General features: G+C 33.2%; 1 long non-coding RNA gene and 1 pseudogene across 1 annotated transcript in view; both read left to right on the top strand.

The window, feature by feature from the left end:
- Positions 1–23,444, top strand: part of LOC138806639 (uncharacterized) — a 32,049-nt gene extending 8,605 nt beyond the window's left edge. The window contains exon 3 of the long non-coding RNA XR_011365941.1: positions 23,243–23,444. This is a non-coding gene — a long non-coding RNA (uncharacterized lncRNA). The remainder of the gene's footprint in view (positions 1–23,242) is intronic.
- Positions 502–598, top strand: LOC138806644 (U6 spliceosomal RNA; annotated as a pseudogene).
- Positions 23,445–24,803: the final 1,359 nt, after the last annotated feature.

The raw sequence follows: 24,803 nt of genomic DNA, 5'->3' as shown, positions 1-24,803 counted from the left end.
CTCTATGATCCCTTGTAACCATGATTAGTTTTGTTCCAGTAAGACAATCTATGCTGTCAGGGTAACATATTCTGATTGGTCTGTTCCCACATGGAAGAAGGGTAAAGGCTCAGGTAGACGTTTGTGCCAGTAACACCTCATTTGGGAAAATGTCAGCTAAAGAAGATTAGAAGTAGCTCTTAAGCAATGCTTACTTTGAATCCATTAGGTCCACAAAGCTAATTAAGTTGGATTCATAGTACTTGAAAAAGCCATCACCTTTGGACCTATCTATGAATAATTGAGAGTACAATCAAATTCCAAATAAAAAGACTTAAGATAGTCAATGACAAAAAAAATTGCAAATGTGAGCAATTTTTCCACTATTCACAGAATTTTATGGAAATAAGATTGATAGCATTGTTAGGAACAAGAAGGTTTCCTTGTTTTCAAGTAGGCACCCATAGATATAAGCCTGTATAAAGATTGCATCATTAACTACTTAAATTTAGAAGATACTACATGATTCAGCAGCACTTATACTCAAATTACAATACAGAGATTAACATGGCACTTGCACAAGGGTAATATGAAAGTTTGAGAAGCATTCCATATTTTTCATTCTTCAGATGCAAGAAATGAAAAACAGTTATTAAAAAGTTGATTACAAAATTACAAGTGTAACAAAACACGTAATTCATATAATTAAATTTCGTTTGACATCAATGTATTAAATCTTCACCTCAGAAAGGCGTTTACATAGCATAAACTTCACAAAACTTCAAATTAGACATTGTTATTTTATCCCAAAGAAAGATAATATTAAGACCTAGAAAAAAAGGAATCAAACTGTTTCTATATGGAACGAAATTGGAAAGGACACATTAATGAACTTATGTATTATAAAGTAATGTAGATTTCAAAGTATATATAGGAGAAAATAAAATAAATTATGAACATTATGCAAACATAGAATATAGAATATTTTAAAATATACTTTTTCAGACAAGCACTAGAAATATTTTAGTTTCTGTACTACTCATTTCAACAGGTAATTTAAAATTATTTCTGATTTAAAAAATCACAAACTCTGAAGAAATCATTATACATGTATACAAAAACTATTGAATACATTTTGACATCCAATGCAGGCAATTCACTTGGAAGAATTCCACGGAATCCATATTTACAGTAAAATATTGGTGTTGCTGGGCACTGGTGGCTCATGGTTCAAAGCCAGCCTGGGAAAGGAAGTCTGTGGTACGGTACTCTTATCTCCAATAAACCACTAGAAAACTGGAAGTGGAGCTATGGCTCAAGTGGTAGAGCACTCACCTTGAGCTGAAGAGCACAGAGATAGCTCCCAGGCCCAGAGTTCAAACCCCATGATCGACCATTAAAAAAAGGGGATATTGCCCTTGTTTGTATTGTGAAAATATTTTGTAGGGACACAAAACATGGACTTGCATTTTTGAAATTTAAGAAACTTAACCCGACCATTAGGACTTAGGTGAACAATTTGTACAGCCTTCCACAATTTCATAGAGGAAGGGATACATGCTTATCCTTTTGGCAATTTCAAATGCAGTTTCTTCTATGTTGTTCTTCAGGCTTGGTTTTATATAATGGTTCAACAAAAGGAGACCCAGCATATCTTTGCTATCTCAATTCTCAGCAGCAAGATGTAAGGGGGTCAAGAGGCCTTTAGTTTGGGCATTGGTATCTGTATCATGATGAAGTAAGAAAGAAGCCACTCTGGTATTATTCCACAAATATGCACTGTGCAGGGGTGTCCAGTCAGCCACAGTTATTGCATGTGCCAATAGAGACACAAACTCACTGACAATGTCTAACTGTCCACTGTAGGCTCTCAATGAAGAGGGGTATACTAATCGTCATCCCTACTATTCACATGAGTGGCCTTTTTGGGAAAGAAGTCTCTGCACTGTAGTAAGCCAAATATTTTTGGCAGCCCAATGAAGAAATTTGCTTGGATCTTTCTCCATTTTTTTCTCTAATTGATAACATTTCTTACTTTTTCGTCTTGTTCCTCATATTCCTTAGAATTGCCTAACCAGAGATTTTGAGTGCCAGTGGGAATGAGATGGCCATGTATTTCCCTAATAGTTCACATTGGTTGAACTGGTCAGAAATATCCTGTGAATTTTCTGCATCTGTTTATTCACCATGATTTAATTTCTTTTTTTCCAATTTTACTATTCGAAATTATTCTAGCTGGAGAGTAGGGAATTGATGGAGAGTAGAGGAAAGATGTTCCTCCATATTCAATTGTACACACTAAAAATGAGGATCAATGATGTCTTCATGTGAAGCTTATTCTAGGAATGAGAAAATAGGAAATAATGCCTTCTATATAAATGATTTGGGAAATGGCAGAGCAAAAACTGAAATGAGGCAAGCAAATAAATAAAAGCAAAATAAATTAGAATAATTATGGAGCAATCATATTATCTATGAGAATGAAGAAAGGGAGAAAGAGACCGATGTGCAATGACCTATCTAGCCACAAAATCCATGCCTCTGATCAATTTATAGAGCAAACAAAATTTAGTTTTTAAAAAAGATGGAAATAGAATTTATGTATTTACTTGAAATTAGTAAATACATTTTTAGTAGCCTACATAACGAGATATAACTTTGACCAAATTACAGACAATAAACTAAGTCCTTGATAATTCTAGTAACAGAACTGACTGAAATCAGTTAAATCACACTTTTCCTGTACAATGAAGGAATAGGAAGGTAGTATAGCAGCAGAGAAGGCAGGGAGATTGTACCTGTGAAAAAACTTTGTGGAAATTGGTATTGAGGATTTCTTACTGGTGATCCACTTGCACTGGAAGCATGATTCTGAACTATTGCTTGCTGATTCTGAACTATTGATTTGATCATTATATTCTACAAGAAGAAAAATGTGAATTGATAGTTAAGGACTACTAATACATTTTGACCTTCTCACTAAGCATGTTAAATCATCAAAATCACATGAGGACAATAGACAAGCCTCCTTTTTAGATGAAAGCAAGTGTCTTTAAAAAACAAGGAATGTATGTAGTCATTCAAAGGACTTCTATTTTACCAATGCCTCAGACATTTTTCTAATGTTGGGTACTAACAAATAATGGATCTATCAGAAAGCTCTTCAAGGTCTTATGTTCAATAATGAGTTCTCTTACACTATATCATGGTATTGTTTGTGTATGCTCTTAAGAATAAATTTATATTACTAACTTGAATTTCTGACAGGACAGTATCATCACTGTTCATCTTGCTTCTATTCTCTAAGTTTTAAATTACTATCTAAGTAAGTGCAATAGATAACTATAGAGGAAAAAGTAGAAGCCACACTGATAGCTTATGTCTTTAGTAGTAGTTAATCAGAGAGATGAAATCTGAGGATTGTGTTTTGAAAGCAGACCAAGAAAAAAAAGTCCATTAGAATCTGATTTGAAAATAACCAGCAAAAGCTAAAAATGGAGCTGTGGTACAAGCAGTAAAATGGTAGCCTTGAGAAAACTGAAACAAAAAGTAAATTCTGGGACAAAGCCAGGGCCTGAGTTCAAGCCCTAGTATTAGCACCAAACAAATGAATCATTAACGTAATTAATTAATTAAAAATAAATTAAGTGGTCACATGTGGAGAGGCAGGTAAAATGTAACGTGTGGTGATGGTTTATGAATTATTTTTTAATAAGGCATATTATCATTTGTCCTAATCACTAACATTTTATTTGAACTTTTTTGTACAATAAACCATGAATTTAGCATGCATGTATATGTGTGTGTACATGTGCAAACATGTGTGCATGTGTATATGTGTGCATGTGCTGTTGCAATGTTGCTTGCCAATGTGGACACGGTGAGGCTGAAAAGAGCTAACTGTGTTGGAATGTTTTTATATACCAGTGTTCTGTCATGTCATTTCAGTGGAACCACCCTTCTGTACATATTATTTGTCTAATAATAACGTCATCATAATCAAACATTTATAACATTAAGTTAGATAAAGAGATCGCTTTCAGCTCTTATTGTATGTTGTGTAAGAAGATACAGACATAATTAGGTCGTAAGTTATTTTGCTGTAAGATGATTGTCAGTACACAATACGTATTTGACTTCTTAAATTGGTTATACTTTTAAGATACATTCATGGAGCGATTTGGACCGACTTGACCAAACAGGTATTACTCTCTGGTTATTCCTGTGAAACACAAGTTGGATAAACCCTTTCCGGATTTCTGTTGAAAATAACTTTCTTTACAAGATCATATTTATTCTCACTAAGAGATAATCAAACCCATATTACGTTTGAAGATCCCATCTTATTGACTGAAAATAAGTATTGTGGATATGCTTGTTAGATATTCCTTTCAAAAACGAATAAACAAAAAGGATGTGCATGTACAGATTGTGGATGCATTTGAAGGTGTTTTGTACATGCACAGGGATCTTAACTAATGGCTCTTTTGTGGGAGTAACTATGGCAACTTTAACAAATAAGGCTTTTTGAATATCTTTTCCAATATACATAACAGCCCAGAGCAAGTCTTTCAATTTCTGAAAATCCTTTGAATATTTTAGTATTATTTCAGTTCATTGACTGTAGAGCTAAAATTTCTGAAATAAATATTGTTAAGATCTGAAAATGTAAGTGGGTTTATAGTCTTTTTTATGGGTCATTTTATGAAAACCCAGTTTTTATCAAAGTAAATGGAATAGAATAAAAAATGTAAGTGAATTCGGTAAGCTAATTACTAGTATAACTTTGTTTTCTATTAACAGTCCATTGAATGAACATGATGCAATTAAATGATATCCTTTGTGTCTCTGTACTTCAGTTAGTTTTAGAATCTATAGTTATGAGTGAGTTTTGAGTATAAATAAAGGTCTTTTTAAATGTGGTATGATTAACCTTGTGTTTTGTGTCCTACTCCCAAGAAAATGAGTTATTTTTAAGTGTTAATAGTTTATCATTATCATTATCATAGGGAATCAATTTCATTATCATAGGGAATTAAAAATGCAGTAGTATTGATGTCTTTTTAAACCAATTGTATTCACAAGTTGGAGAGTGTTTAATTCATACTTAGGTCTTGGTGTCTATGATTTTTAAACTCTCGTTCCTACTATTAATGATATATCAGACTGCCTTTTTGTGTATATGAAAGGTAAAATATTTATCTGGGGTCAAAAGTGATTTTTATATCAGTCTTTCTTTAATAACATTTTAAAGTAGTACATTTCTCTCAAAACGTTGGGTATAAAAAGCAATCACAATACTTCTAATGATAAACAATTTAGGTGAGCTACAATGTGGAAACGATTGCTCCAAAAGACTTGCAGTGTTTCCATGAGGAATTGGGCAGGTCATTCTTTCAGTAAGACTGTGTTAGCCAGAGATGGGGTCCCCAGGCAGTGCAGTGTTGAGAGAAGGGATAAAATATGGTTTCTACTATTTTGAGCTAGAAATCAAGAATGTTATAGTTCATCAGTTCCTTTCACCAGGGAGGTATAAATTGTTAATAAACTTGGAGTTTTCATATTACAGTTACTTATTTTCTTTTTTTGTTGTTGTTGTTGTTGGTCATGGGGCTTGAACTCTGGGCTTGGGTACTGTCCCTGTGCTCTTCTACTCAAGGCGAGAGCTCTACTACTTGGAACACAGTGCCACTTCCAGTTTACTCGTGGTTTATTAGAGATAAGAGTCTCACAATCTGTCCTGCCCGAGCTGGCTTTGAACCACAATCCTCAGATCTCAGCCTCTTGAGTAGCTAGCATTGTAGGAGTGAGCCACCGGTATCCAGCTTAGTTACCTATATTCTAAGAAAGATAAAGTGAAATATTATTAGAGTGTGCACAATAATTTTGGGAAATTTTCCTAGAATTAGTAGACTGAGTGCTAGTATTTAGTTATCAAATAGAATGAGGTTATTTCATATGGTGGGAATTGAATGCAGGCTAACACTTACCGTGTGTGCAATGTTGTACTAGTAATTCCAACTCTGAAGGCTTAAATATCATAATCTTAGAATTAAAAATAGAAGTAGTTCCACTTTATGGGATTATTGTGAGGATTAAATTAGATACCAAAGGTAAAATACTTGGAAAAACAATCAGAGTTTGATACTTTCTACCTGTTATTTTATCATGTGATATATTCTAATATTTTTATTGTGATTTTTATATTGTGTCTATTTAGGATATGCAAAGTGATGTATTTATATTCATTGTGTTGTTCACTTTTCTATCATTATGAGGAAAATACCTGCAAAGAAAATTTCTGAGAAGGAAATTATCATATTGACTCACGGTTTAAGATCAGATGTTTCCATCATTTTCAATTATATTTTTATAAAATATTTGTACAAAGGATTTTCCATTCAACGAATCAGTTTATAAGTACAATGGATCTTTACATAACTTTCTCACATCCTTCCAAACCTCACCCCACTTTCATTTTTTCAAGTTTCATACTATCTGCATTGAATATTATGGCTTCACTCTCTACTTCCAGAATTCTCTTTATTCCTTCCCTTTGACTTCCCCTCACTTTTTCCAAGTGATAGTTTCCTGGTATTCATTTTGTTGGATTAAAAGTTCAATTTTATAAGAAATTACACCTTTTAAATACTCCTCTGCAGGGCTGGGAAGGTGGCTCAGTGGTAGATTGCTTGTCTTGCATGCCTGAGGCCCTGGGTTCAATTCCTCAGCACCACATAAGCAAAAAGAAAAAAGCCAGAAGTGGCGCTGTGGCTCAAGTGGTAGAGCTCTAGCCTTGAGCTGAAGAGCTGAGGGACAGTGCCCAGGCCCAGAGTTCAGGCCCCATGACCGGACCCAAAAATAAATAAATAAATGAATAAATAAATAAATAAATAGATAGATAGATAGATAAATAGTCCTCTGCAAATAGCATGCTTTGATTAATACTGTTGTTTAACTTCCATATAATTCTGGCTTCCAAATGCGCATCCTTTGTGTGTCTGGCTCTGACTTCGTTTACTTATAATTTTAGATCTATCCATTTCTTTGCAAATGCTGTAACAGTCTTTATAATGGATGGGTGCGATCTGATTTTTATTTGTGCAACACTTTCTCCAACCATCCCTCCACTAAAGGTCGTCTGGGCTGTTTCCATAAGTTCTCTACAGTAAATAGTTCAGTAGTGAACATGATTGTGAGAGTGATTTTAGTGTAACCTTTTGGAAGAATTAACCCTATTTTTCTGGGAGCAATCCTCTAGCCAATTTTCCAGAATAAGCACATCCCTTCCTTCATCTCCATCACATTTATCAAATCCTCAAAAACACACTACCCCCTACAGGTCTCAATCACCTAAAATCACACTGTGCCCATATTCTTTGTTGTTGTTTTTCTGTCCATTTGAGGAGCCTGAACTCTGGGCCTCGGCGCTGTCCCTCAGCTTTTCTGCTCAAGGCTAGCGATCTACCACTGGAGCCACAGCTCCACTTCCGGCTTTCTTCTTTTTGCTTATGTGGTGCTGAGGAATCAAACCCAGGGCCTCATGCATGCAAGGTAAAAGCTCTACCACTGAGCCACTTTCCCAGCCCCAATGTGCCCATATTCTTTTAATAAATTTTTTCATAATTTTACACATAATTTAGTGAGAATCTTCTATGTACTTTCCTAATGTGAGCATAAGGGATATGACAATAGAATAAAAGTAAGAGATATGGAATTTAATTAGCTATTATCATATTTAAAATAATGTTCAGCTCTAACTCATAGTCTCAGTTACTATTATTTTAATCTTTATTTGATTACTTCACCTATCCGCTAAATTATAAGGTGATTTAAATACAAAGACAAAAAAGTTTGGTTTGACTTTGACACTCATGTGTGAGGATGCACGATATGGGCAAATAAAGAGATTGAAATTAATAGTCATTATCCATTTTGTTAAATGTTTTCCTCAAACTGATTCTCACAATTCATATTTCATTCAAAAACAAGAAACGTGACAATTCTCTTTGCTTTGATCCTCATTAAACTTGTTTCCACGTTATTTTATAATGAAGGATGATTTCATAAATCTACTGTAGATACAAAAATATGTTAAAATATTTCTATATGTATGCTCAACTCTCCTTCATAACTGAAGGTCAAATAAAAATCTTCCATAGCAAAGACAAACAAACAATATATCTCCACCAAATCAGTTCTTCAAAAGATACTTAAAGATGTCCTACACATTGAAAACCAACAAGACCATAATAAAGGCCAAGAAACCTCACTCAAACAGAATCCAAGAACCATAGGAAGAACCCAGAAGGCGTAGCACCCAAGAAGGTGGATAAAATGGAAGGAACACCCAAATACCACTAGGTCCTATCTCTCAATATTAGTGAATGTAACTCTCCAATTAAGAGACGTAGACTGTCTAGTTGGTTTAAAATGCAAGATTTTTCTATCTGCTACCTTTGGGAATCACAACTTGCCCATAAAAAAACAAACACATTTTGAAAATGAAAAGCTGGAACAAAATCTACCAAGCAAACGGCCCCCATAAACAGGCAGGAGTTGCAATCCTAATATCAGATAAAATAGACTTCAAATTAAAATTATTGAGAAGAGATATAGGAGGTTACTACATACTAATTAAGGGATTTCTCCTTCAAGAGGATATTACAATTCTAAATATTTGCCAAACAATAGTGCACCCAAATTTATCCAAGAAATACTACTTTAAATCTCAAATAGATCCAAAGACATTAATTGTTGGGGACTTTAACACACAACTATCCTCACTAAATAGATCAACTCGGCAAAAACTCAACAGAAAACGCCAATTTAAACCAGTGCATACAACAAATGATTTAGCAGGCATCTAGCGAATGTTCATCCAGCAGCATCAGATTACACTTTTTACTCAGAAGCACATGGAACATTTTCCAAAATACAACACATTTTAGGTCACAAGTCAAACTTGTCAAAATTCAGAAACATTGAATTCATATCTTGCATTCTCTTACACCAAAAGGGAATAAAATTAGAACTCAACACAAAAAGCCACAAAAGAAAGTCCAGTAACACCTGAAGGCTGAAAAACACATTGTTGAAACACCAGTGTGTCATGGAAGAACTTAGAAATGAATTTCAAATGTTCATGATATTCAACAAAAATTAGCACAGAGATTATCAGCTCCTCGGGACGAAGCAAAGGCACGATTCAGAGGCAAGTTTATAGCTCTGAGTTCCTACATCAACAAATTGGAGAGATCTGAAACCAACAATTTAATGAGATTCGACACTCTTTGAAAAAGAGCATCAAGATAAACCCCAATCCAGTTGATGGAAAAAATAATTAAAATTCTCTCAGAATTAAATGAATTAGAATACAAAAAACCCATAGGAGGAATCAACAAAATGAGAAGTTTCTTCGAAAAAAATTAACAAAATTGACAGACCCTTAAAAAATCTCATCCGAAAAAGAAGAGTACACACCCAAATAAATAAACTCAGAGATGAGAATGGAAACATCACTACAGAAACAACCAAGATTCAGAACATTATAAAGGAATACTGCTCAAAACTTTAGGCTAATATGTTTGAGAACTTGGCAGAAATGGACCTTTTCCTGGCAAATATTGACATCCCGAAACTAAACCAAGATGAGTTAAACCATCTTAATTGGCCCATATCAAGCATTGAAATAGAAACAGCAATGAGACCTCCCATCTAAGAAAAGCCCAGGACCAGATGGTTTTAAAGCAGAATTCTACAAGGCCTTCAAAGCAGAGCTCACACCAATACTCCTCCAACTCTTCAATGAAATTGAAAGAGAAAGTTCACTACCGAACGCTTTCTATGAAGCCATCATAACCCTCATCCCAAACCCTAATCAAAGAAAGAGCACTGTAGACCCATTTCTTTGATGAACATTGATGCAAAGCATCTCAACAAAATTTTGCCTAATTGACATCAACAATTCATCCAAAATATCATACACCACAATCAAACAGGATTCATTTCAGGGATGCAAAGCTGCTTCAATATATGAATTATATGCAAATATATATGCAAAAATATATGCAAATCAATTAACATAATTCATCACATCAACAAGAGCAAGGATAAGAACCACATGGTTATCTCAATAGATGCAGAAAAAGCCTTTGACAAGATCCAAGAACCCTTTATGGTGAAGGTCCTGGAAAAATTAGGAATCCATGGAACATTCCACAATAAAATAAAGGCTGTGTATAACAAAAACTAAAGCTATTTACTCTAAACTCAGGAACGAGATAAGGATGCCCACTCTCTCTAATGCACTTCAATCTAGTATTAGAATTCCTATCTACAGCAAGTGGAGAAGATGCAAACATAAAGGGGATCCCAATAGGGAAAGAAGAAGTAAAACTCTCCCTCCTTGCAGAGCACATGATCTTGTATTTAAAGACTCTGCTCCCAATTTACTCAAGGTGACTCAAAACGTTGGCAAAATAGCAGGGTGTGAAAATAACCCTCAAAAATCAATGGCTTTACAGTATGCCAACAATGAGAAAAGTGTAGCTGAAATTAGGAAAGCAATTCCATTCGTAATAGCTCCACAAAAAAATAAAATATCTAGGAATTAACATAACCAAAGGAGTGAAAGAACTCTATGATGAAAACTTTACATACCTAAAAAATGAAATCAAAACAGACTTAGAAAGTGGCAAAAACTTCCATGTTCCTAGATTGGAAAGATCAACATCATGAAAATGGCAATACTTCCCAACGCTATCTACAAATTGAATGTGATACCTATCAATATTCCAACCTCATTCTTCAAGGAAATAAAAGAGGCAATCCAAAAATTCATATGGAACAATAAAAGACCCCGAATAGCAAAAATGATCCTTAACAGAAAGAACAGTGCTGGAGGAAATCAATAACAAATTTAAAACTCTCCTACAAAGCCATACTAATAAAACCACCTTGGTAGTGGCACAAGAACATATCTCAGGACCAATGGAATAGAATTGAAACCCCAGAAATGAACCTAAAGGCCTACAGCCATCTAATCTTTGATAAGGGAGCTAAAAAAAGTAGAATGGAAGAAAGACAGCCTCTTCAGTAAATGGTGCTCTCAAAATTGTTTAACTAGTTGTAGAAAACTAAATCTAGATCCTTATATATCCCCCTGTATATCACCCTGTACCAGAATCAACTCCAAATTATCAAAGACCTCGGAGTCATGAAGACACTCTGAAAACATTACAGGATGTAATTGGAGAAAACCTAGATCTCCTTGGTACAGGCCAAAAGTTTCTTACTAGAGACCCAGAAACACAACAAATCATAGAAAAGTTGAACAAATGGAATAGCATGAAATTGCAGAGCTTCTGCATGGCAAAGGACATAGCTAGCAAGATCCATAGAAAGCCCATGAATTGGAAGAAGATCTTAGCTAGCCATACAATGGACAAGGGTTTCATATCTAAAATATATCTGGAACTCCAAAAAATTAAATCCCCCCAACAACAAATCCTCAAAGAAACAACTGCCCAATAAATAAGTGGGCTAAAGACTTAAAGAGAAACATCTCTGAAGAGGAAAGAAAGATGGCTAATAGACACATGAAGAAATGCTCCAACTCCCTAGCCATAGAAAATGCAAATCAAAACGACATTGAGATACCACCTCACTCCAGTTATAATGGCTAAAATCAAGAACTCTAATAACAACAGGTGTAGGAGGAGATGTGAATAGGGTAACCTTATTGTATTGTTGGTGTGAGTGTAAACTTGTTCAACCACTATGGAAAGTGGTATGGAGGTTTCTCAAAAGCCTCCACATAGAGTTCCCCTATACCCAGTAATCCCACTTTTGGGCATTTACCCAAATGATCACAAAGAAGACCACATTAAAGCTCCCAGCACAACGATGTTTATGGCAACATTATTTACCATAGCTCAGCTTGGAGCCAACCCAGATGCCCCTCAGTAGATGAATGGATCAAAAAATTGTGATATATATACACGATGGAATTTTTGTATCCATTAGAAAAAATGACATTGCCCCATTTTTAGGACAATGAAAGTCTTGGAAAAAATTATATTAAGTGAAGTAAGCCAGGCCCAAATACACATATGCCCCATGGTTTCCATTATTGGTAATAAATTGTATATGTCTGAGACAAGCAGAAAAGGTAAGATTCATTCATGTTAGGTGAAATGTACCCCAAGATAAGTATTCAAATATTTTTTTCATGCAATTGTTTTTAACACATTTATAATATGAATTTTTGTTGCTTTGCTTATTCCTCCCCCACGATATAACCCCTATTATCACTTATTTTATGTTGGTATAAATTGTGGAGGGGAAGGGAAAAAAACAAATCGTTTAAAAAGGGAGAGTTGGATCCATTGTAACAATGAGATGTACAAGATGTTATGTCGAAAAACGAACTTTAAAACTTTTGCAAGGCAGGGTATAATGGGGGGGCAGGAGAGTTGAGATGGAAGGGAATAGGAAGGGGAAACACAGGAGGAGGCAACAATGCTTGATAAGAAATGTACTCATTATCTTGCCCATGTAATTGTAACTCCTTTGTATGGTATTTTCAGGATAATAAAAAAAATCCTTCATACCTATTAATGGTATACGAATTCTTTGTGCTTAGAAGGGTCTTTTTATATTCACAGCCATCTATGGCATACACAGACATCTCATGGATTGTATGAAGATAATAAATTTCCAGATGCTTGGCAGGAGGAGTAAAACCTATAGTTTAATTTTTTTCCCATAGGCTTCCCTTTTCATTAAAGAAATATGCTTCTTGATGAAGGATTTCACAAAATTATATTTCTAGGAAGAACTTAAACAATCATCTAACATTACAGAGTTTAGGGAGATGAATTGATCTACTAAATAATTTACATTTGGGTCAAATAAAAGCAGGTTGCCAAAGGAGATTAGACTTTAGATAAACATGATGAGTTGTATGTAAATAGGTGCTTAGCTGATTTTTGTTAATTTGTGAACTAATACAGGGAAATAAAGTACAGCAAGTTAAAAAATAAGGAACTGTGCATTGAAATACTCATTTGTGTGTGTGTGCACACCTGCCTGTACACACACATGCATGTTCATGTGCTCATGCATGCATTCATCATTCTGCTCTAAGTATCTTGCCCAAGGATGGTGGTCTACCACTTGAGCCACTGCTGCACTTCTGGTTATTTGGAGATAATCATATGTTTTTTTCACGATTGGACTGGCTTTGAACAGTGGTCTTCAGATCTCAGCCTCCTGAGTAGTTAGCTAAGCTGATTCACCCTCTGAGTAGCTAGTTAAAATTTTATCTGTCCTCTATGCTTCACTGCTCTTTTTATTCTTTTCCTGAGGTTATCACAAGCCTGTCATTTATATATGTCTAATTGCTTTAAAAATACTGTTACTGCTTGGCACCAGGGGCTCCAATCTGTACTCTTAACTACTTAGGAGGCTTGAGAACAGAAACTAGGACAAATTTTAGGGGAGTTCCTTCGCAATTTATAGCTGGGTGCATTGGATCATTTCCACCATCCTGCACTATCTAGAGACTAAGATTGGAAGGACTGCAGGACCCAGGAAGCTAGACAAGTTGGTGTGCAACTCTGATGCCATTGATGATGGGAAGGACAAAAGGACAGATTAGGTGCATGTTCTTGTAGAAAGGGAACCCCTATCCTAAAATTGACCACTGATATAATGCCAGCCTAGTAATAACAATACCCCAAGTTGAAATCCCCACAATTTTCCAAAACCAAAATAAGTACATACATTAACATCCCAAATCTTTGTACAATCTGTTCTTTGCTCTAATATCATCTTTATCTGATTATTATATGGTGTGACAGAATAGTTTCTTCATTAAATTTATGATATATTTTAAAAGACCTAGAAAATTCTTTCTCACTTATTAAGTGCAAACGAATGGCATATTACCTCATTTCTTACATATTTGACTGCCACTAAAAATCCATCCAATGATTATTATAGTAATATATTCTGATTTATTACTTTATTTGTAACAGTTTTTAAACATTTTGCTTTTCTGCTGAAGTTTAAGTATTTAAATGGTATCATCAAAGTATAATCCTTGGGTACTTGGGGCAGTTTTTTATAAAGTTTTTAACTAATGGCTTCTAAGAATTCTTAATTGCTATATTATTTGTTTTATTTTTAATTTCAATATAATTTTATTGTAAAGGTAATGTACAGAGAGGTTACAGTTACATAAATAAGGTAATGAGTACATTTCTTTCGGAAGGAACATTGATATCCCCTCCATCGATTTTTTTTTGTACACTCAATTTCTGATGCTTTTGCTGTTGCTATTGATCAAATGTACTTTTGCTTTCTTTGTTCATGCATTTTTATTATAAAATTGATATAAAAAGGGTTTAGAGTTACTTAAGTCAACTAAAGAGTACACTTCATTTTATTTTCTATATTTCAAATTTTGATCTTAATTACTTATTTTCTTGTTTCTTTAGGATAATTCTTTTTTCAGAGTTGTAGGATTAGTTAATTTAATTTTGCATGATTTTTACACATGTAAATTATTCAGACACATATATGTTGCTTTTAAAATATTTAACATGTGAATATTTAAAATTATTTTCTTAATTTTTATATGGTTAGTGAATATAAATAAATTGATTTTCTTATAGTTCTAAACATATTTTTCCAGGTAACAAATAATTACTGTATTTTCAAGAAGCACATACTATATAAAGAAAGGTTTCATTTCCTGGTCACTTTTTTGTAAATATTTGTACTAGAATTAAAAAAAAAAATTTGAGCTGGGCATGGTGATTTGTGGCTTCCATTTTCTACCTATGGTAGGAACTGCAAATAGGGTTTGTAATTCGGGAGAGCCTGAGAAACTCTGAGACCTTATCATAAAAATATCTAGAGTGAAATGATTAGCGATCTAGCCACCCATAGCGAGATAGAGAGCACCTGGTTATCATATTCTAATTGTTGAGGTTAAAGCACCAGTAACATTAAACTTTTGTCAAAATAAAAAGATACATGTTTCAAAATTTTTATTATTTAAAAGTTATTTGCAAAGTTTCTCATCTCTTCTATTTCTTAATTTTCAATTTACTTAATCTATAAGAATCCAAGTATATCATGACTATTTGATTTCTACTAAACGTTTAAATAGTATGAGCAATATTATGATTTCATACCTTAACCTATTTTTATTATTTGTGATAATTTCCTCTATTTACTATTATAATATCAATATTCTAAATATGTGTATGTGATGTGTGTGTATGTGTGTGTATGTGTGTGTGTGTGTGTGAGTGTGTGTGTGTTTATGTGGTTTTTGTGTGTGTGTGCTTTGTGTGTACTTTGTAATGCTTGGGAGATCACACCATTATTTCACATATGCTATAACAAGATTTTACCACTGAACTATACTGTGTAGTTATAATGTAAATAGTGTTTTAAATGATGACTTTTAAATTTTCATTCCTAGTATGTTTTTTCAAAATTATATGATAAAATGTGATCCATTTTCTATCCATGTTAGCAATTTTTATTGTTATTTTATTGTTATTTAGAATATTTCCACTTCTTTTTCACTTCCAAATTCTTGTATTTGTTATTGATAAAGGTTTTACTTTGCTTCTTTTCTCTCTTCATTCTTTTTGCCTTTAGAGTTTACCTATTGTTTCCTTTATTTCTTTGGAAATTAATTATCATATTCCTATTACAATTTCTTTACATTGTAACAGGTCTATACAATGCTTTATTTTCTATTTTATTTTTCCCATCTTCTCTGACTCTCAGTCCACACTCTTAGGTGGATTAAAAAGAAACTTGATTAAGGACACTTTGATTATTTTCCTCCTTCTCTTGTCTGAAGTTTTTCTGTTTTTGAAACCCAATAACAATGACATACAGCTCCTAGGTGTTACATCATTCTATATTCTCACTCTCCTCTGTAGTACAGCTCAAGTCGTAATCATTCAACTTTATAATGCTATAGTGTTATCTAAATCTTAACTATTCCTAAATTAATTTTAGTTGTTTTAAGCATTCTCTAAAGACATTTTTCCCTATATATGGAGTCTTGTGTTTTCACAAGGTGCAAAATATGGGTGACTATCAAACATCTAGATATCTGTAGAATATTGGTCCACCTGCTCAATAAAACATGTTTGCTCAATAAAACATGTATGCTCAATAAAACATGTAAATTCAAGGAATTCAGGTCAGTCAGAACAATCTTGTAAAATGGTGTAGCTTGAGCCCTCATACTAGATTTGAATCTTATTATCATGTTTATTAGTGAAAAAACTGACACATAGAAGAATATAACAGATTTATCAAAAATAAATTCTTAGTTTTATTGTCAATCGATTTTGAAAAGGATTCCATGACTTAATGAAATAAAAATAGAATTTTAGAGGCATTATTGCCTCTCGAGTTATAAAGGATGATCTTAGGCTACTACTTCAAACCTTATACAAAAATTAAAATAAAATTATAAAAAAAATTTAAAAATAAAAAAAATAAAAAAAATAAAGTGAGTTGTAAAAACTTACAAAACATAAATGTAAAAATTCATGACAATGGATCAGTAAAGTTTCCAAAAATTTGACATGGAAAGCATTAGTGGCTAAAGAAAAGCAAGAATAAACTAATATCAACTGAAAACCTTTCTTAATTCTATGAAAGTAGTGAAAACATATCCAACAGATAGAGGGCACATATTTGTTAATGCTACAATATTAATGCTACAATGATCCTGAATCTTAAGTAGTTTTATATCTTCTAATTCTGTATAAATTTTTCCTGAACAGGATATTTCTATAAAGAACATATGTAAATTAATAGTCAATAGGAGGAGTATATGAATTAAGCTCCTCTTTAGTATGTAAGAAAAAAGAAAAAGAAAGTTCACTAGTATGACCATAATATAAAAAATGACACAAAATATTAATGCATTTGTGGAGAAATTTATATACTCCGCATAGCAGAATGATTTGTGTAATACTGCAGTCATTTTAGCAAGCAAGTTTTCAAGTCTTCCAAAAGGGCAAAGAGAATTGTATATGTTCTAGCCATTACACTTCCACTTACTATTAAAGAGAAGTAAAAAACTTATATGGATCGGGAATGTAGTTCACTGACAGTGCACTTGGACAGTATGAGTGAGAATGTGGAAATAATTCCCCAAAACAAATTTTGAAAAGACACCCTATACAAGATGTATGCAGGACAAATTCCTGTAACTGAATTTTATATCTATTTTAATATCTGTTATAAAATGTATAGCATTTCTATTTGAAGAAATGCAAGTTTGTGAAAATTCGGCTTGGAAAACCTATGATTGTACAATTCACTTACAAAGCACTAAAATGTATACAATGAAAGGAGATAATATATTGCATGTGAATTTCATGTCAGCAAAAAAATAAAACTATAGTTAAAAATTCTTCACACAAAATGCAAAATACCTAAAAAGATGTTTTTGGTGTTGGCTAAAAGTTCTTTGTAAACTACAGCTTCTAAAACAAAGATGTGATTTCTGTTCATTTTGAGTTTTTTTGTCTGTTTTTTGAGTTTATGCAGAGATAACCCAATCAAAAATGAATGTGATAACTGGAAGATCTAGGAATTACACATCACTTATACGAAATTGATAACCTTTTCTGAAAGAAACTTTTAGCAAATGATAGAAAACACAAATCTATGCATCTGCATTTTATGATACCCATATGTTACTTGCTCAATCCAATTGCTTTTCTCTACTTTACTAGAAAAAATATTCTCAGGATAAGAGCCAATAACGTGAAAAGAAACAAAATACACAATCTTCTTGATTTATTTGTGACAAAAACGAATGAATTAAAATAATTCCACTTAAGCGACTCCATTATTAGTATCTATGAAGATGATCCTGAATGCCAACATCCATTGAATTTTTTGAATTTTAATTTGTAAGAACATATGAAAACTAGAACAAGAAAACAAATATAGTCTTAGAGCAAACCAGCCTTGGAATAATTTTCTTAATTGTTTTGAAATTACCAAAGAATTAATACCATTAAAATTATCCTTTCCTAAGAAAATAATTTAAAAATGTTTATCACTTATTATAATTTAAAAACCAAGCAAGAGCAATTTTTCAGAATAATTACAAATATCATTTTATTACTATCGTAAAATAGAATAAAAGACCATTCCCAATATATTATCATTATTCTTAATTTCGAATCATAACCTAAATATCTTAAACAATCTAAATAGTCATGTCTTTAACATAGACGTAAATATTCTATACTTTTAACCTAACATTTTCCATGGGCGTGTATTCATGTGTCTAAGAAATGTTCACAGGAGGTGAAAGATGCTTCTGTGAAATTATTGTGATATATTTTGTTGTTGTTCTTGATGTTGTTTGCAAGGTTAGGCATTGTCCCTAAGCCATTTTTGCTCAAAGCCAGCACTCCACAACTTGAGACATAGAGCTAATTCCTGTTTTTAGTGTTTAATTGGAGATAAGAATCTAAACAAGTACTTTTCTGTCTGGGCTAGTTTCAAATACAATTCTAAGACCTCATTACCCAGAATAGCTGGAATTATAAGTGTGAGTCACTGGCACTTGGTTCAATGTATTTTTTTTTAATTTTAATTATACTGCAAGATTTTTGTTTCACTAAAATGTTCATCGTTCTACACATAAATTTAGAGATATGTATATATTTCTGATAATGAATAATCTCTAAAATGTATGTCTTTCTACACATAATATATATACAAATATATTTCTGAAAACAGACTCTCTCTAAAACTTTTTATGCTACTGTTTTTTACCTTTTTGTTTCAAAGATATACAGTCTATTTTTCCAAGAGTTTCCTAGAATAAAATAACTAATATTTCAATAGAATGTAGCATTTATTACTTTTAAAGGAATTTTAGAGACACACATGATATTCTAGTAATATTTATAGTATATTACTTGAAATAATTCAGTTCAAACTCTTAAATATTTGTGTGTAGTGGTGGGGAGAGAGGAAGTTAAGTCATACTGGTTAGGAAATTGCAATACTTCAAAAATCTATCCTATAATTTGTTATAAGCACAGAGTCAAGCTACCTGTTATGGTTTAGTTTTTTTTTTTCTTTGTTCAAAATTTTTATATGGATGCATGCACAGTGGTAACATTAAAATTATTAATCAAAAGACAAATATTCACAAAATCAGAGATACATATCAGAGTTTCAATAGTTAGCACTTATGATGCTAATAATAATTTTGATGAGGATGATGATGACCACAGTGTACCCTGATAATGACAATATTGTGATTGAAAAAGAAAAAACATTACACATTTTTGAAGCTATATTTCCCATATTGAATATATAGTAATAAATAGCGTTGGATTACATACAATAAGAATAACAAGAGGAGAGTTTCAATATCAAGAAATACTATCACATAAACAGGGAGAGACAGTAAAAACCTTAATGTTATTCCTGCAGTCTCTCTAAGGTGTACACACTTTTCTTGTTGGTATTATTTTCTTATGAATAAACTTAATTATTTTCACATTTTGATGGACTAAGATGTAGTTTTCAGCTTAGTGTGATTAGTTCATATAGATATAGTATCATATAGATCTAGTTCATATAGATATAGTATCATATAGATACTATTCAATAACCAGTGTTTCCAATGATATATTAAGAGTATGTTCTTCAATACATCTGAAAAAACATGACACTATTTACATAGTACCACTTACATATCTGTAGTTACCTTAAAAGGACATAGATCTTAGAGCCAGGAGGTGAAATTTATTTTTATTTCTCCAGGAAACAATTTGTGAATTTATACCAATAAATTTAATTTGACTCTTTCCTTATTTGTAAGGTAAGGTGGAAAATGTAAGGACTCTTCACTTTTTCTTTTTCTTGCTCTAGAAGTCAACACATATATTCTTCATTATTTCTGGTAGATTACATCCGTTTATAGATGAGAAATGTAAGGCCAACTGTCAATGTAGTGAGTAAATAATGATACTAGAATTTGTGTCTTAACTCTTCACTCTGTGTGCTTACAAAGAGAGTAATTTGGTGATGGAGAGGACTAATATGAAAAGACTATGGGGAAAAAGCATAATTTGGAAATGGTTGTTTTAGGACGAGGTGACAGTGTTGAGTAAATGAAACAGGCTGGTGTCAGGGGCATAAAAAAGGAGTATATAGAAATCATTTGAGTGGAGGCTCGGAAGGTGGTTCAGTGGTAGATCGCTTGCCTTGCATGCATGAGGCACTACGTTCAATTTCTCAGCACCACATAAGCAGAGAAAAAGAAGCCGGAAGTGGTGCTGTGGCTCAAGTGGTAGAGTGCTAGTCTTGAGCTGAAGAACTGAGGGACAACGCCCAGGCCCAGAGTTCAGGCCCCACGACCAGAATCACCCAAAAATCAGAAATCATTTGAGTGATAAAAAACTGAGAAAATCTTGATCATTCATCTTATCTGATGGGAGCGAGTAGAAGGGTAAGAAGAAATCTAATGTGCTTACACACGTTTGGCTGGCAACTGTGTTAGTGCTAATCTTAGTTATGAGGACCACAGGTGGAAATGATGGATTTAGGGGGAAAATTCTGATAGTTCTAAAGTTTAGATGCAAAATAGGTCTGTTTAAACATCATCAAAATATCCACTACCATGAATATGAAAAAGAGTAATAAAATTGGGGGCATTATTGAAGGGAAAAGGAAAAGGAAAGTTCTGACACAGGTGTGAGCAATGTGGGCAACACTATAAACAAGATTGGAAGAGATAAATAAGGAAATGGAAAAAGTAATAAACACAGATTGACAGTAGTAAAGGAAGGAATTTGCAAGAAGATATTGAAAAAAATATGCTATTTGGATTTGAAAAGTAAAAGGACATAGACAAGTTCAATAAAAACATTGTTTTGGTGAAAGTCATATTGAAAAATTTTGGTTTATGAGTGTGAAGTCATAAAATTCTGAATCCATAAATTCAACAGATCCTGTTGATTTTAAATGTTGGGAACCAATACTTTTATCCTGACCTTAGAATAATTGTACAGATATAACTGTCATGAACATTACTCATAGGTATTGTGTGAATATTTTTGAAGACTTTGTTTATTCAGTAGTTTATAAATTGAGCTACAGCACAGACAAGCCTAATTTGTCCTACATTTCCAATGTGTGGCCATCCATCCACATTAGTTTGGGATTTTATTGAAATATCTTTAGATATCTTTGGATGTCTTATCTGTCTGTTCATTATAAATGTAGGACATGTAACATCAAGTATTAGGTTGAGCATACAGCATTACTGATGTGACTGAAGACTCCTCGAATTGATTCTTCTTTAGAATAGAAAATGCCTCAATAGCGATTGACACATCATAACTGTCATATATTCTATTTAACTCTAGTTCTTGTTAGTGATATCTCCGTGGTGAAATAACCCTGTCAATCAACCTGCAACAAATTCTTATATGTAGGGAATTCTTTTATAAACTTCAAGCTTTTATGGAATGGAAGAGTTCAGAATTTACCCTCACCAGTATGCCTGAATGCCTAAAAAGATAAGACATTTTGCTTTAATGTCTTTCTTTCATTTTTTCATACCCATTGGCAAGTAGGGAAGGATTCTGATGTAACAATAATACAATGGTGACTTGTACTAACACAACATCTAGGATCTAGTGTTAATTCGGATACTTACTAATTAGCTCTAGATTTTGTGGATATTTATATTTCTCATGGGAAAACTAAAGAGCTCCAAGTAAATTGACCTAAGGATACTTTCAATTCTAATATCAGTTTGTCTCAAAATGCTTTAAATTCTACATCCTCTAATGTGGGCATAGAGTTACACTGTGGAACTTTTCTCCTCAAAGAGTGAGTACTACGTTATTGCTTAATATGGACAAAGTACTTTCATACATAGACTGATCTTGTGCAAACAAGAAGTAGTAGTTGAACAATGTTCTTAGCAGTTTGTATAGATGAAATGGAAATAGAGCAACTATGAACTCAGAAAGAATGTGCAAAAAAGCGAAAGGCACAACGTAGAATGTGCCAAGGAAATGCTGAAGTATAATTTCAAATTATGCGCTCAGGTGTGAGAGTGTGATCAAAGTACAGCTTAAGAAAATGTAGTTGGATATCTTGGGGAAAACTGCTTTAAACTCTTCTGGGATAATTGTACAAGTAGAAGCCACTAACTCTGACTAATCAGCCACATCATCATCAACTTAGGGACTATTTTCCAAGTGCAAAGAGAAAAAGAGGGCTCATCACAGTTAGTGTTCAGGTTGAAGTAATGGAAATAACATAATTTTTCTTATGACTTCACTTATTTTGGAGGGTTAAAGTAGGAAAAACTCAAGTAAATATTTTGCATGTATCTAAATTAAGTGGGACATAGTATATTACTCTCCTTTTAACTGGGAAGTTGTAGTTTATGTCTTTTTATACTCTAACTTGGGACAATGATCTGCTGTCAGTCATTTTCTTCCTCCTCCCCATCTTTTGCCCTTCCAAATACATAATTTTTATTTAAAGAGACATTCTTGACCTTGCATTTCTAAATCCTTCAAAATTATCTGAACTACTTTTTACTTCTGGCAGCCTCCTATATCTTTCTCAAGGGAATATTTTGTCACTACCATTTTAACCCACATGATATTTGATATCTTCCTGCTTAATTCAGTGCAAGATATACATTAGACTTAACCAGATATCTCAACACTTGTACCACCATGAAATCCTATCTTCATAAAAATCATGATTTTATAATATCTGGAGAGGTGGCATCATACATGCAATCATGTTTTAAATCAACATGCCTCTCAGTAGATGAATGAAGTGACAAAATGTGATATATATTTATATCCACTGTGGAATTCTATGCTTTCAATTCATACGGAAATGGAAAAATCCTACTAAGTAAAATAAACAAGACACAAACAAAGAGATTCCATGTTTTCCCTAATTGTAACAAGTAGGAAATATCTAGGATATTCCTAGCAGATGAGCAGAATGGCTCAGTAGCTATGTATAAGATGACGATGAGCAAAATGAACTCCTACATATGGAAACAAAGGTTTTCTTTGTGATTGTTGTTTTTAATGTACTCTGTGATTCTTTTTTCTTTTGTGTTTTCCCCTACGGTTTGTCCCCTGCTGTATTTGATTTCAGTATCATGTGTCATTGTATATGTATTTATCTTAATTAGGGAAGGGAAGAAGAGCAACAACATGGCGCGACAACGGACAAAGGACAAACCAATGTAATAGCAATGTTCACAAGACAACATGATGGAAATTTACATTACAACTTGTGAAAGATATTGGGGTGAAGGAAAACTGTGAGAAAAGTGAGGTATTGGGTAAAAATTTCGACATGTTATATATTCACCATCTTACAATTATGGCAACCCCTTCTATATATCACCTTGACAATAAAATTCAATTAAAAATAACTTACATAAAATATAATTTCACTGTATTGATATAGTAAATACCATTCTATTCCCCCTTTGTTTATCAGACGGTCATCAAATTGAATGTTATCAAACTATACAATATCTTCACAATATACTTGCCTTTATGTTGAAAAAACCCCATTATCTCATACGAAAACACAAAACAGTTCAATTCTACGGAAACTCCTAACTTTTAAAACTGAATAATTGTTAAGAGGACAGAATTTATGTATTCTTCAAAATTCAGATGACTACTAACTAATCATTTTTAGATCATACCATATCAGAGACCTTTAAAACAGTATCTGTTTGCATTTTAATTAATTCTGCAATAGATGAAATTTCCAATGCTATGTTACATATTTTTTTTTAAATTTTATTTTATTTTAGTTGAATACATACTGTACAGAGGGGCTACAATTACATGGGCAGGATAATGCATACATTTCTTACCAAGCATTGCAGCCTCCTCCTTTGTTTACCCTTCACCTCCCTTCCCTGCCTCCCTCCTCACCGCACCCAATCATACCCCCCTCCCCCCCACACCGACCTTGTAAAGCTGGTTTTGACATGACATTTTGTACTTCTCATTGTTGCAACAGGTCCACCTGAATCCTTAAACGACTTGTTTGTCCCCATCTCCTCCACATGTTATACTGACATCAAATATAGTGAAAGCGGGGGTTACACTGTGGGGGAGGGACATACAAAGCAACAAAGAAATAATCTTATAAATGCGTTAGAAACACATGCATGAAAGAAACGAAAACATTAAAATAAATATTTAAGGGTTCATTTCCCTAACATCACATTATCTGACCTTTTCCGCTTGACTCATACCTATACTAGATATTGCAAATAAGGGAAACCATGGGACCTATGCTTCTTTGGGCCTGGCTTACTTCACTTAATATAATTTTTTCCAAACCTTTCCATTTCCTAACAAATGGGGAAATGTCATTCTTTCTGATGGAGGCATAGAATTCCAATGTGTATATATACCACATTTTCTTGATCCATTCATCTACTGAGGGGCATCTGGGTTGGTTCCATATCTTAGCTATGGTAAATAATGCTGCAATGAACATAGTTGTGCTGGTAGCTTTAGTGTGGTCTTGTTTGTAAACATTTGGGTAAATGCCCAAAAGTGGGATTGCTGGATCATAGGGGAGATCTATGTGAAGTCTTTTGAGGAACCTCCATACTGCTTTCCAAAGTGGTTGAACAAGTTTACATTCCCACCAACAATGAAGTAAGGTTCCTTTCTGTCCACATCCCCTCCAGCATCTGTTGTTGTTAGAGTTCTTGATTT

This window comes from Dipodomys merriami, unplaced genomic scaffold (genome assembly GCF_024711535.1).
Source record: "Dipodomys merriami isolate MVZ:Mamm:240054 unplaced genomic scaffold, mDipMer1.0.p SCAF_402, whole genome shotgun sequence".
NCBI lineage: Eukaryota > Metazoa > Chordata > Mammalia > Rodentia > Heteromyidae > Dipodomys > Dipodomys merriami.
Note: the sequence above shows the minus strand (reverse complement) of the source record. Positions and strands in the feature narration are given on the sequence as shown.